Genomic DNA, 15,850 nt, shown 5'->3' on the forward strand with positions numbered 1-15,850 from the left:
GGCGCCATTTGTATCAGTGCTTATAGCGTACTAATATTCAAGAGAGATGTATTCCAACAAGAGAATAAAGATAAGTATTACACGCATCTACGTACTTTTCCTCTTATTCATTAATAAGTCTCATGTTCCAGAACTTCAAGCCCGTCTGCGTTAGTTTAGCGTGCACCTAGCTACCTCATTGTGTCTATGCTGTATGAAATAGACACAACATTTACATTGACGATGTAACACAGAAATTGCATCGGGATTGAATACACGTGGCACCATGCCGACTTATGCAAAGTGAAGTAAGGTTGCAGACTGCTGTTCTTGGAACCAGTCCTTGGAGTCCCGTAGTTATTTCCGATGCACCGCTGCATGTTTGCTTGTAACCTTGGACCTTCACAGTGACTATGGAACACAGAAATTGCATCGGAATTAAATACAGCTGGCAACATGCCGACTTATGCAAAGTCAAGTAACATTGCACACTGCTCTTCTTGGAACCAGTCCTTGGAGTCCCGTCGTTGTTTCCGATGCACCACTGCATGTTTACTTGTAACCTAGGACCTTTACATTGACGATGTAACACAGAAATTGCATCGGGATTGAATACACGTGGCACCATGCCGACGTCAGCAAAGTCACGTAACGTTGCACGCTGCTGTTCTTGGAACCAGTCCTTGGAGTCCTGTAGTTGTTTACGATGCACCGCTGCATGTTTTCTTGTAACCTGGGACCTTCACAGTGACGATGTAACACAGAAATTGCATCGGGATTGAATACAGCTGGCACCATGCCGACTTATGCAAAGTCAAGTAACGTTGCATACTGCTGTTCTTGGAACCAGTCCTTGGAGTCCCGTAGTTGTTTCCGATGCACCGCAGCATGTTTTCTTGTAACCTTGGACCTTCACAGTGACGATGAAACACAGAAAGTGCATCGGGATTGAGTACAGCTAGCACCATGCCGTCCTAAGCAAAGTCGTGTAACGTTGCAGACTGCTGTTCTTGGAACCAGTCCTTGATGTCCCATAGTTGTTTCCCATGCACCACTGCATGTTTACGTGGAAAGTTGGACCTTCACAGTGACGATGTAAGACGGAAATTGCATCGGGATTGAATACAGCTTGCACTATGCCGACTTATGCAAAGTCAAGTAACGTTGCATACTGCTGTTCTTGGAACCAGTCCTTGGAGTCAAATAGTTCTTTACGATGCACCGCTGCATGTTTGCTTGTATCCTTGCACCTTTACAGTGACGATGACACACAGAAATTGCGTCGGGATTGTATACAGCTGGCATCACGCCGACTTATGCAAAGTCGAGTAACGTTGCACACTGCAGATGTTGGAACCAGTCCTTGGAGTCCCGTAGTTATTTCCGATGCACCGCTGCATGTATACTTGTAATGTTGGACCTTCACAGTGACAATGTAACACAGAAATAGCATCGGGATTGAATACTCATATCACCATGCCGACTTATGCAAAGTCCAGTAACGTTGTAGACTGCTGTACTTGGAACCAGTCCTTGGAGTCCCGCAGTTATTTCCGATGCACCGCTGCATGTTTACTTGTAACCTTGGACCTTTACAGTGACGATGTAACACAGAAATTGCATCGGGATTGAATACAGCTGGCAACATGCCGATTTATGCAAAGTCAAGTAACATTGCACACTGCTGTTCTTGGAACTAGTCCTTGGAGCCCCGTAGTTGTTTGTGATGCACCACTGCCTGTTTACTTTTAACCTTGGACCTTTACATTGACGATGTAACACAGAAATTGAATCGGGATTGAAAACACGTGGCACCATTTCGACGTCTGCAAAGTCGATAAACGTTGCACACTGCTGTTCTTGGAACCAGTCCTTGGAGTCCCATAGTTGTTTCCGATGCACCGCTGCATGTTTACTTGTAACCTTGGACCTTCACAGTGACGATGAAACACAGAAATTGCATCAGGACTGAATACACGTGGCACCATGCCAACGTCTGCAAAGTCGAGTAACGTTGCACACTGCTGTTCTTGGAACCAGTCCATGGAGTCCCGTCGTTGTTTCCGATCAACCGCTGCATGTTTACTTGTAACCTTGCACCTTCACAGTGACGATGTAACACAGAAATTGCATCGGGATTTAATACAGCTGGCACCATGCCGACTTACGCAAAGTAGAGTAACGTTGCAGACTGCTGTTCTTGGAACCAGTCCTTGGAGTCCCATAGTTGTTTCCGATGCACCGCTCCTTGTTTACTTGTAACCTTGAACCTTCACAGTGAAAATGTAACACAGAAATTGCATCGGGATTGAATACAGCAGTCGCCATGCCGTCTTATGCAAAGTCGAGTAACGATGCAGACTGCTGTTCTTGGAACCAGTCTTTGGAGTCCCGTAGTTGTTTCCTATGCACCGCTGCATGTTTACTTGTAACCTTGGACCTTCACAGTGACGATGTAACACAGAAATTGCATCGTGATTGAATACACTTGGCACCATGCCGACGTCTGCAAAGTCGAGTAACGTTGCACACTGCTGTTCTTGGAACCAATCCTTGGAGTCCCGTAGTTGTTTCCGATGCACCGCTGCATGTTTACTTGTACCCTTGGACCTTAACTGTGTCGATGTAACACAGAAATTGCATCGGGATTAAATACAGCTGGCACCATGCCGACGTCTGCAAAGTCGATAAACGTTGCACACTGCTGTTCTTGGAACCAGTCCTTGGAGTCCCATAATTGTTTCCGATGCACTGCTGCATGTTTAATTGTACCCTTGGACCTTCACAGTGACGATGAAACACATAAAATGCATCGGGAATGAATACAGCTATCACCATGCCGTCTTAAGCAAAGACGAGTAACGTTGCAGACTACTGTTCTTGGAACCAGTCCTTGGAGTCCCGTAGTTGTTTCCGATGCACCACTGCATGTTTACTTGTAACGTTGGACCTTCACAGTGACGATGTAAGACAGAAATTGCATCGGGATTGAATACAGCTTGCACCATGCCGAATTATGCAAAGTCAAGTAACGTTGCATACTGCTGTTCTTGGAACCAGTCCTAGGAGTCCCGTAGTTGTTTCCGATGCACCGCTGCATGTTTACTTGTAAGCTTGGACCTTCAAAGTGACGATGTAACACAGAAATTGCATCGGGATTGAATACACGTGGCACCATGCCGACGTCTACAAAGTCACGTAACGTTGCACACAGCTGTTCTTGGAACCAGTGCTTGGAGTCCCGCAATTGTTTACAATGCACTGCTGCATGTTTGCTTGTAAACTTGGACCTTCACAGTGACGATGAAACATAGAAGTTGCATCGGGAATGAATACAGCTGGCATCACGCCGACTTATGCAAAGTCGAGTAACGTTGCAGACTGCTGTTCTTGGAACCAGACCTTGGAGTCCCGTAGTTGTTTCCGATGTACCGCTGCATGTTTACTTGTAATGTTGGACCTTCACAGTAACGATTTAACACAGAAATTGCATCGGGATTGAAAACACGTGGCACCATTTCGACGTCTGCAAAGTCGAGAGACGTTGCACACTGCTGTTCTTGGAACCAGTCCTTGGAGTCCCGTAGTTGTTTCCGATGCACCGCTGCATGATTACTTGTAACCTTGGACCTTCACAGTGAAGATGTAACACAGAAATTGCATCGGGATTGAATACAGCGGGCACCATGCCGACTTATGCAGAGCCGAGTAACGTTGCACACTGCTGTTCTTGGAACCAGTCCTTGGAGTCCCACAGTATTTTCCGATGCACCGCTGCATGTTTACTTGTAACCTTGGACCTTCACAGTGACGATGTAACACAGAAATTGCATCGGGATTGAATACAGCTGGCACCATGCCGACTTATGCAAAGTAGAGTAACGTTGCAGACTGCTGTTCTTGGAACCAGTCTTTGGAATCCCATAGTTGTTTCCGATGCACCGCTGCAGATTTACTTGGTACCTTGGACCTTCACAGTGACGATGTAACACAGAAATTACATCGGGTTTGAATACACTTGGCACCATGTCGACGTCAGCAAAGTCGAGTAACGTTGCACACTGCTGCTTTTCGAACCAGTCCTTGGAGTCCCGTAGTTATTTCCAATACACCGCTGCATGTTTACTTGTAACCTTGGACCTTCACAGTGACGATGAAACACAGAAATTGCATCAGGATTGAATACACGTGGCACCATGCCAACGTCTGCAAAGTTGAGTAACGTTGCACACTGCTGTTCTTGGAATAAGGCCATGGAGTCCCGTAGTTGTTTCCGATCAACCGCTGCATGTTTCGTTGTAAACTTGGACCTTCACAGTGACGATGAAACACAGAAATTGCATCGGGATTGAATACAGCTGGCACCATGCCGACTTATGCAAAGTAGAGTAACGTTGCAGACAACTGTTCTTGGAACCACTCATTGGGGTACCGTAGTTGTTTCCGATGCACCACTGCATGTTTACTTGGAACGTTGGACCTTCACAGTGACAATGTAACACAGAAATTGCATCGGGATTGAATACACATATCACCATGCCGACTTATGCAAAGTCGAGTAACGTTGCAGACTGCTGTACTTGGAACCAGTCCTTGGAGTCCCGCAGTTATTTCCGATGCAACGCTGCATATTTACTTGTAACCTTGGACATTCACAGTGACGATGTAACACAGAAATTGCATCGGGATTGAATACACGTGGCACCATGCCGACGTCTGCAAAGTCACGTAACGTTGCACACTGCTGTTCTTGGAACCAGTCCTTGGAGTCCCGTAGTAGTTTCCGATGCACAGCTGCATGTTTACTTGTAACCATGGACCTTCACAATGACGATGTAAACAGAGAAATTGCATCGGGATTGAATACACGTGGCAACATCCCGACGTCTGCAAAGTTGAGAAACAGTGCACACTGCTGTTCTTGGAACCAGTCCTTGGAGACCCGCAATTGTTCCCGATGCACCGATGCTTGTTTACTTGTATATTTGCACCTTCACAGTGACGATGTAACACAGAAATTGCATCGGGATTGAATACAGCTGGCACCATGCCGACTTATGCAAAGTCGAGTAACGTTGCACACTGCTGATATTGGAACCAGTCCTTGGAGTCCCGTAGTTGTTTCCGAAGCACCGCTGCATGTTTACTTGTAATGTTGGACCTTCACAGTGACAATGTAACACAGAAATTGCATCGGGATTGAATACACATATCACCATGCCGACTTATGCAAAGTCGAGTAACGTTGCAGACTGCTGTACTTGGAACCAGTCCTTGGAGTCCCGCAGTTATTTCCGATGCAATGCTGCATGTTTACTTGTAACCTTGGACCTTTACATTGACGATGTAACACAGAAATAGCATCGGGATTGAATACGCGTGGCACCATGCCGACTTATGCAAAGTGAAGTAAGGTTGCAGACTGCTGTTCTTGGAACCAGTCCTTGGAGTCCCATAGTTCTTTACGATGCACCGCTGCATGTTTGCTTGTATCCTTGCACCTTCACTGTGACGATGACACACAGAAATTGCGTCGGGATTGTATACAGCTGGCATCACGCCGACTTATGCAAAGTCGAGTAACGTTGCAGACTGCAGATGTTGGAACCAGTCCTTGGAGTCCCGTAGTTGTTTCCGATGCACCGCTGCATGTATACTTGTAATGTTGGACCTTCACAGTGACAATGTAACACAGAAATAGCATCGGGATTGAATACTCATATCACCATGCCGACTTATGCAAAGTCCAGTAACGTTGTAGACTGCTGTACTTGGAACCAGTCCTTGGAGTCCCGCAGTTATTTCCGATGCACCGCTGCATGTTTACTTGTAACCTTGGACCTTTACATTGACGATGTAACACAGAAATTGCATCGGGATTGAATACAGCTGGCAACATGCCGATTTATGCAAAGTCAAGTGACATTGCACACTGCTGTTCTTGGAACTAGTCCTTGGAGCCCCGTAGTTGTTTGTGATGCATCACTGCATGTTTACTTTTAACCTTGGACTTTTACATTGACGATGTAACACAGAAATTGCATCGGGATTGAATACAGCTGGCAACATGCTGATTTATGCAAAGTCAAGTAACATTGCACACTGCTGTTCTTGGAACAAGGCCATGGAGTCCCGTAGTTGTTTCCGATGCACCGCTGCATGTTTACTTGTAACCTTGCACCTTCACAGTGACGCTGAAACACATAAATTGCATCGGGATTGAATACAGCTGGCACCATGCCGACTTATGCAAAGTAGAGTAACGTTGCAGACTGCTGTTCTTGGAACCAGTCCTTGGGGTCCCGTAGTTGTTTCCGATGCACCACTGCATGTTTACTTGGAACGTTGGACCTTCACAGTGACGATGTAAGACAGAAATTGCATCGGGATTGAATACGGCTGTCACCATGCCGACTTATGAATAGTCAATAAACGTTACACACTACTGTTCTTGGAACCAGTCCTTGGAGTCCCGTAGTTGTTTCCGATGCACCGCTGCATATTTACTTGTAACCTTGGACATTCACAGTGACGATGTAACACAGAAATTGCATCGGGATTGAATACACGTGGCACCATGCCGACGTCTGCAAAGTCACGTAACATTGCACACTGCTGTTCTTGGAACCAGTCCTTGGAGTCCCGTAGTAGTTTCCGATGCACCGCTGCATGTTTACTTGTAACCTTGGACCTTCACAATGACGATGTAAACAGAGAAATTGCATCGGAATTGAATACACGTGGCAACATCCCGACGTCTGCAAACTCAAGTAACATTGCACACTGCTGTTCTTGGAACCAGTCCTTGGAGCCCCGTAGTTGTTTGTGATGCACCACTGCATGTTTACTTTTAACCTTGGACTTTTACATTGACGATGTAACACAGAAATTGCATCGGGATTGAAAACACGTGGCACCATTTAGACGTCTGCAAAGTCGATAAACATTGCACACTGCTGTTCTTGGAACCAGTCCTTGGAGTCCCATAGTTGTTTCCGATGCACCGCTGCATGTTTACTTGTAACCTTGGACCTTCACAGTGACGATGAAACACAGAAATTGCATCAGGATTGAATAGACGTGGCACCATGCCAACGTCTGCAAAGTTGAGTAACGTTGCACACTGCTGTTCTTGGAACAAGGCCATGGAGTCCCGTAGTTGTTTCCGATCAACCGCTGCATGTTTACTTGTAACCTTGCACCTTCACAGTGACGATGAAACACAGAAATTGCATCGGGATTGAATACAGCTGGCACCATGCCGAATAATGCAAAGTAGAGCAACGTTGCAGACTGCTGTTCTTGGAACCAGTCCTTGGAGTCCCATAGTTGTTTCCGATGCACCGCTGCATTTCTACTTGTAATGTTGGACCTTTAGAGTGACAATGTAACACATAAATTGCATCGGGATTGAATACACATGTCACCATGCCGACTTATGGAAAGTCGAGTAACGTTGCAGACTGCTGTTCTTGGAACCAGTCCTTGGAGTCCCGCAGTTATTTCCGATGCACCGCTGCATGTTTACTTGTAACCTTGGACCTTTACATTGACTATGTAACACAGAAATTGCATCGGGATTGAATACACGTGGCACCATGCCGACTTATGCAAAGTGAAGTAAGGTTGCTGACTGCTGTTCTTGGAACCAGTCCTTGGAGTCCCGTAGTTATTTCCGATGCACCGCTGCATGTTTGCTTGTAACCTTGTACCTTCACAGTGACTATGGAACACAGAAATTGCATCGGAATTGAATACAGCTGGCACCATGCCGACTTATGAAAAGTCAAGTAACGTTGCATACTGCTGTTCTTGGAACCAGTTCTTGGAGTCCCGTAGTTGTTTCCGATGCACCGCAGCATGTTTTCTTGTAACCTTGGACCTTCACAGTGACGATGAAACACAGAAAGTGCATGGGGATTGAGTACAGCTAGCACCATGCCGTCCTAAGCAAAGTCGTGTAACGTTGCAGACTGCTGTTCTTGGAACCAGTCCTTGGAGTCCCGTAGTTGTTTCCCATGCACCACTGCATGTTTACGTGGAAAGTTGGACCTTCACAGTGACGATGTAAGACGGAAATTGCATCGGGATTGAATACAGCTTGCAGTATGCCGACTTATGCAAAGTCAAGTAACGTTGCACACTGCTGTTCTTGGAACCAGTCTTTGGAGTGCCGTAGTTGTTTCCGATGCACCGCTGCATGTTTACTTGTAACATTGAACCTTCAAAGTGACGATGTAAGACGGAAATTGCATCGGGATTGAATACAGCTTGCAGTATGCCGACTTATGCAAAGTCGAGTAACGTTGCAGACTGCAGATGTTGGAACCAGTCCTTGGAGTCCCGTAGTTATTTCCGATGCACCGCTGCATGTATACTTGTAATGTTGGACCTTCACAGTGACAATGTAACACAGAAATAGTATCGGGATAGAATACTCATATCACCATGCCGACTTATGCAAAGTCGAGTAACGTTGTAGACTGCTGTACTTGGAACCAGTCCTTGGAGTCCCGCAGTTATTTCCGATGCACCGCTGCATGTTTACTTGTAACCTTGGACCTTTACATTGACGATGTAACACAGAAATTGCATCGGGATTGAATACAGCTGGCAACATGCCGATTTATGCAAAGTCAAGTAACATTGCCCACTGCTGTTCTTGGAACTAGTCCTTGGAGCCCCGTAGTTGTTTGTGATGCGCCACTGCATGTTTACTTTTAACCTTGGACTTTTACATTGACGATGTAACACAGAAATTGCATCGGGATTGAAAACACGTGGCACCATGCCGACTTATGCAAAGTCACGTAACGTTGCACACTGCTGTTCTTGGAACCAGTCCTTGGAGTCCCATAGTTCTTTACGATGCACCGCTGCATGTTTGCTTGTATCCTTGCACCTTCACAGTGACGAAGAAACACATAAATTGCATCGGGATTGAATACAGCTGTCACCATGCCGACTTATGCAAAGTAGAGTAACGTTGCAGACTGCTGTTCTTGGAACCAGTCCTTGGAGTCCCATAGTTGTTTCCGATGCACCGCTGCAGATTTACTTGGTACCTTGGACCTTCACAGTGACGATGTAACACAGAAATCACATCGGGATTGAATACACTTGGTACCATGTCGACGTCAGAAAAGTCGAGTAACGTTGCACACTGCTGTTTTTGGAACCAGTCCTTGGATTCCCGTAGTTATTTCCAATACACCGCTGCATGTTTACTTGTAACCTTGGACTTTAACAGTGACGATGTAACACAGAAATTGCAACGGGATTGAATACAGCTGACACCATGCCGACGTCTGCAATGTCGAGAAACGTTGCACACTGCTGTTTTTGGAACCAGTCTTTGGAGTCCTGTAGGTGTTTCCGATGCACCGCTGCATGTTTAGTTGTAACCTTGGACCTTCACAGTGACGATGAAACACAGTAAATGCATCGGGATTGAATACAGCTAGCACCATGCCGTCTTAAGCAAAGTCGAGTAACGTTGCAGACTGCTGTTCTTGGAACCACTCCTTGGGGTCCCGTAGTTGTTTCCGATGCACCACTGCATGTTTACTTGGAACGTTGGACCTTCACAGTGACGATGTAAGACAGAAATTGCATCGGGATTGAATACAGCTGTCACCATGCCGACTTATGAATAGTCAATAAACGTTACACACTGCTGTTCTTGGAACCAGTCCTTGGAGTCCCGTAGTTGTTTCCGATGCACTGCTGCATGATTAATTGTACCCTTGGACCTTCACAGTGACGATGCAACACATAAAATGCATCGGGATTGAATACACGTGGCACCATGCCGACGTCTGCAAAGTCACGTAACGTTGCACACAGCTGTTCTTGGAACCAGTCCTTGGAGTCCCGTAGTAGTATCCGATGCACCGCTGCATGTTTGCTTGTAACCTTGAACCTTCACAGTGACGATGAAACAAAGAAATTGCACCGGGATTGAATACAGCTGTCACCATGCCGACTTATGCAAAGTCGAGTAACGTTGCAGACTGCTGTTCTTGGAACCAGTCCTTGGACTCCCGTAGCTGTTTCCGATATACCGCAGCATGTTTACTTATAACCTTGGTCCTTCACAGGGACGATGAAACACAGAAACTGCATTGGGATTGAATACAGCTGGCACCATGCCGACTTATGCATAATCAAGTATCGTTGCCGGCTGCTGTTCTTGGAACCAGTCCTTGGAGTCCCGTAGTAGTTTCCGATGCACCGCTGCATGTTTACTTGTAACCTTGGAACTTCACAATGACGATGTAAACACAGAAATTGCATCGGGATTGAATACACGTGGCACCATCCCGACGTCTGCAAAGTTGAGAAACAGTGCACACTGCTGTTCTTGGAACCAGTCTTTGGAGTCCCGCAGTTGTTCCCGATGCACCGATGCATGTTTACTTGTAACTTTGGACCTTCACAGTGACGATGTAACACAGAAATTGCATCGGGATTGAATAGAGCTGGCACCATACCGACTTATGCAAAGTCGAGTAACGTTGCACACTGCTGATATTGGAACCAGTCCTTGGAGTAACGTAGTTGTTTCCGAAGCACTGCTGCATGTTTATTTGTAACCTTGGACCTTCACAGTGGCGATGTAACACAGAAATTGCATCGGGATTGAATACACTTGGCACCATGCCGACTTATGCAGAGTCAAGTAACGTTGACCACAGCTTTTCTCAGAACCAGTCCTTGGAGTCCCGTAGTTGTTTCCGATGCACCGCTGCATGTTTACTTGTAACCTTGTACCTTTATATTGACGATGTAACACAGAAATTGCATCGGGATTGAATACACTTGGCACCATCCAGATGTCTGCAAAGTCGAGTAACGTTGCACACTGCTGTTCCTTGAACCAGTCCTTGGAGTCCCGTAGTTGTTTCCGATGCACTGCTGCATGTTTAATTGTAACCTTGGACCTTCACAGTGACGATGGAACACAGAAATTGCATCGGAATTGAATACACTTGGCACCATCACGACGTCTGCAATGTCGAGTAACGTTGCACACTGCTGTTCTTGGAACCAGTCCTTGGAGTCCCGTAGTTGTTTCCGATGCACCGCTGCATGTTTACTTATAACCTTGGACCTTCACAGTGACGATGTAACACAGAAATTGCATCGGGAGTGAATACAGCTGGCACCATGCCGACTTATGCAAAGTCAAGTAACGTTGCACACCGCTGTTCTTGGAACCAGTCTTTGGAGTCCCGTAGTTGTTTCCGATGGACCGCTGAATGTTTACTTGTAACCTTGGACCTTCACAGTGACGATGAAACACAGAAAATGCATCGGGATTTAATACAGCTAGCACCATGCCGTCTTAAGCAAAGTCGAGTAACGTTGCAGATTGCTGTCCTTGGAACCAGTCCTTGGAGTCCCGTAGTTGTTTCCGATGCACCGCTGCATGTTTACTTGTAACCTTGGACCTTTAAATTGACGATGTATCACAGAAATTGCATCGGGATTGAATACACGTTGCACTACGCCGACGTCTCCAAAGTCGAGTAACGTTTCACTGCTGTTCTTGGAACCAGTCCTTGGAGTCCCGTAGTTGTTTCCGTTGCACAGCTGCTTGTTTAGTTGTAACCTTGGACCTTCACAGTGACGATGAAACACAGAAAATGCATCGGGATTGATTACAGTTTGCACCATGCCGACTTCTCCAAAGTCGAGTATCGTTGCATAATGCTGTTCTTGGAACCAGTCCTTGGAGTCCCGTAGTTGCTTCCGATGCACTGCTCCATGTTTACTTGTAACCTTGGACCTTCACACTGACGATGTAACACAGATACAGCATCGGGATTGAATAAAGCTTGCACCATGCCGACTTATGCAAAGTCGAGTAACGTTGCAGACTGCTGTTTTTGGAACCAGTCCTTGGAGTCCCGTAGTAGTTTCCGATGCACCGCTGCATGTTTACTACTAACCTTGGACCTTTATATTGACGATGTAACACATAAATTGCATCGTGATTGAATACACTTGGCACCATCGCGACGTCTGCAAAGTCGAGTAACGTTGCACACTGCTGTTCTTGGAACCAGTCCTTGGAGTCCGGTAGTTGTTTCCGATGCACTGCTACATGTTTACTTGTAACCTTGGAACTTCACAGTGACGATGTAACACAGATATAGCATCGGGATTGAATACAGCTTGCATCATGCCGACTTATGCAAAGTCGAGTACCGTTGCAGACTGCTGTTCTTGGAACCAGTCCTTGGAGTCCCGTAGTTGTTTCCGATGCACCGCTGCCTGTTTACTTGTAACCTTGGACCTATATATTGACGATGTAACACAGAAATTGCATCGGGATTGAATACACTTGGCACCATCCCGACGTCTGCAAAATCGAGTAACGCTGCAGACTGCTGTTCTTTGAACCAGTCCTTGGGGTACCGTAGTTGTTTCCGATGCACTGCTGCATGTTTACTTGTAAACTTGGACCTTACCATTGACGATGTAACACAGAAATTCCATCGGGATTGAATACACGTGGCACCATGCCGACTTATGCAAAGTCGAGTAACGTTGCACACTGCTGTTCTTGGAACCAGTCCTTGGAGTCCCGTAGTTCTTTCGGACGCACCGCTGCATGTTTAGTTGTAACCTTGGACCTTCACACTGACGATCAAACACAGAAATTGCTTCGGGATTGAATACAGCTGGCACCGTGCCGACGTCGCAAAGTCAAGTAACATTGCACACTGCTGTTCTTGGAACTAGTCCTTGGAGTCCCGTAGTTGTTTCCGATGCACTGCTACATGTTTACTTGTAACCTTGGACCTTCACAGTGACGATGTAACACAGAAATTGAATCGGAATGGAATACAGCTGGCACCATGCCGACTTATGCAAAGTCAAGTAACGTTGCACACTGCTGTTCTTGGAACCAGTCCTTGGAGTCCCGTAGTTGTTTATGATGCACCACTGCATGTTTAGTTGTAACCTTGGACCTTCACAGTGACGATGAAACACTGAAATTGCATTGGGATTGATTACAGCTGGCACCATGCCGACATCTGCAAAGTCAATTAACGTTGCACACTGCTGTTCTGGGAACCAGTGCTTGGAGTCCCGCAGTTGTTTCCGATGCACCGCTGCATGTTTACTTGTAACCTTGGACCTTAACAGTGACGATGTAACACAGAAATTGCATCATGATTGCATACAGCTGGCACCATGCCGACGTCTGCAAAGTCGTCTAACGTTGCACACTGCTGTTTTTGGAACTAGTCCTTGGAGTCCCGTAGTTGTTTCCGATGCACCTCTGCATGTTTACTTGTAACCTTGGACCATTAAATTGACGATGTAACACAGAAATTGCATCGGGATTGAATACACGTGGCAGTACGCCGACGTCTCCAAAGTCGAGTAACGTTGCACACTGCTGTTCTTGGAACCAGTCCTTGGTGTCCCGTAGTTGTTTCCGATGCACGGCTGCTTGTTTAGTTGTAACCTTGGACCTTCACAGTGACGACGAAACACAGAAATTGCATCGGGATTGATTAAAGCTGGCACCATGCCGACATCTGCAAAGTCAATTAACGTTGCACACTACTGTTCTTGGAACCCGTCCTTGGAGTCCCGTAGTTGTATCAGATTCACCGCTGCATGTTTACTTGTAACCTTGGACCTTCACAGTGACGATGTAACACAGAAATCGCATCGGGATTGAATACAGCTTGCACCATGCCGACTGATGCAAAGTCAAGTTACCTTGCACACTGCTGTTCTTGTGACCAGTCCTTGGAGTCCCGTATTTGTTTCCGATGCACCGCTGCATGTTTACTTGTAACCTTGGACCTTCACAGTGACGATGAAACACAGAAATTCCATCGGGATTGAATAAAGCTGGCGCGATGCCGACTTTTGCAAAGTCGAGTAACGTTGCATAATGCTGTTCTTGGAACCAGTCCTTGGAGTCCCGTAGTTGTTTCCGATGCACCACTGCATGTTTACTTGTAACCTTGGACCTTTATATTGACGATGTAACACATAAATTGCATCGTGATTGAATACACTTGGCGCCATCGCGACGTCTGCAAAGTCGAGTAACGTTGCACACTGCCGTTCTTGGAACCAGTCCTTGGAGTCCGGTAGTTGTTTCCGATGCACTGCTACATGTTTACTTGTAACCTTGGACCTTCACAGTGACGATGTAACACAGATATAGCATCGGGATTGAATAAAGCTTGCACCATTCCGACTTATGCAAAGTCGAGTAACGTTGCAGACTGCTGTTCTTGGAACCAGTCCTTAGAGTCCCGTAGTTGTTTCCGATGCACCGCTGCCTGTTTACTTGTAACCTTGGACCTATATATTGACGATGTAACACAGAAATTGCATCGGGATTGAATACACTTGGCACCATCCCGACGTCTGCAAAATCGAGTAACGCTGCAGACTGCTGTTCTTTGAATCAGTCCTTGGGGTCCCGTAGTTGTTTCCGATGCTCTGCTGCATGTTTACTTGTAAACTTGGACCTTACCATTGACGAAGTAACACAGAAATTCCATCGGGATTGAATACACGTGGCACCATGCCGACTTATGCAAAGTCGAGTAACGTTGCACACTGCTGTTCTTGGAACCAGTCCTTGGAGTCCCGTAGTTCTTTCGGACGCACCGCTGCATGTTTAGTTGTAACCTTGGACCTTCACACTGACGATCAAACACAGAAATTGCTTCGGGATTGAATACAGCTGGCACCATCGCGACGTCTGCAAAGTCGAGTAACGTTGCACACTGCTGTTCTTGGAACCAGTCCTTGGAGTCCGGTAGTTGTTTCCGATGCACTGCTACATGTTTACTTGTAACCTTGGAACTTCACAGTGACGATGTAACACAGATATAGCATCGGGATTGAATACAGCTGGCACCATGCCGACTTATGCAAAGTCAAGTAACGTTGCACACTGCTGTTCTTGGAACCAGTCCTTGGTGTCCCGTAGTTGTTTCCGATGCACGGCTGCTTGTTTAGTTGTAACCTTGGACCTTCACAGTGACGACGAAACACAGAAATTGCATCGGGATTGATTACAGCTGGCACCATGCCGACATCTGCAAAGTCAATTAACGTTGCACACTACTGTTCTTGGAACCAGTCCTTGGAGTGCCGTAGTTGTTTCCAATGCATCGCTGCATGTTTACTTGTAACCTTGGACCTTCACAGTGACGATGAAACACAGAAACTGCATCGCGATTGAATACAGCTGGCACCATGCCGACTTATGCAAAGTCAAGTAACGTTGCAGACCGCTGTTCTTTGAACCAGTCCTTGGAGTCACGTAGTTGTATCAGATTCACCGCTGCATGTTTACTTGTAACCTTGACCTTCACAGAGACGATGTAACACAGAAATCGCATCGGGATTGAATACAGCTTGCACCATGCCGACTGATTCAAAGTCAAGTAACCTTGCACACTGCTGTTCTTGGAACCAGTCCTTGGAGTCCCGTATTTGTTTCCGATGCACCGCTGCATGTTTACTTGTAACCTTGGACCTTCACAGTGACGATGAAACACAGAAATTCCATCGGGATTGAATAAAGCTGGCGCGATGCCGACTTTTGCAAAGTCGAGTAACGTTGCATAATGCTGTTCTTGGAACCAGTCCTTGGAGTCCCATAGTTGTTTCCGATGCTTTGCTACATGTTTACTTGTAACCTTGGACCTTCACAGTGACGATGTAACACAGAAATTGCATCGGGATTGAATACAGCTGGCACCATGCCGACTAATGCAAAGTCAAGTATTGTTGCACACTGCTGTTCTTGGAACCAGTCCTTGGAGTCCCGTAGTTGTTTCCGATGGACCACTGCATGTTTAGTTGTAACCTTGGACCT

Source organism: Schistocerca nitens, chromosome 8, assembly GCF_023898315.1.
Source record: "Schistocerca nitens isolate TAMUIC-IGC-003100 chromosome 8, iqSchNite1.1, whole genome shotgun sequence".
Taxonomy (NCBI): Eukaryota; Metazoa; Arthropoda; class Insecta; order Orthoptera; family Acrididae; genus Schistocerca; species Schistocerca nitens.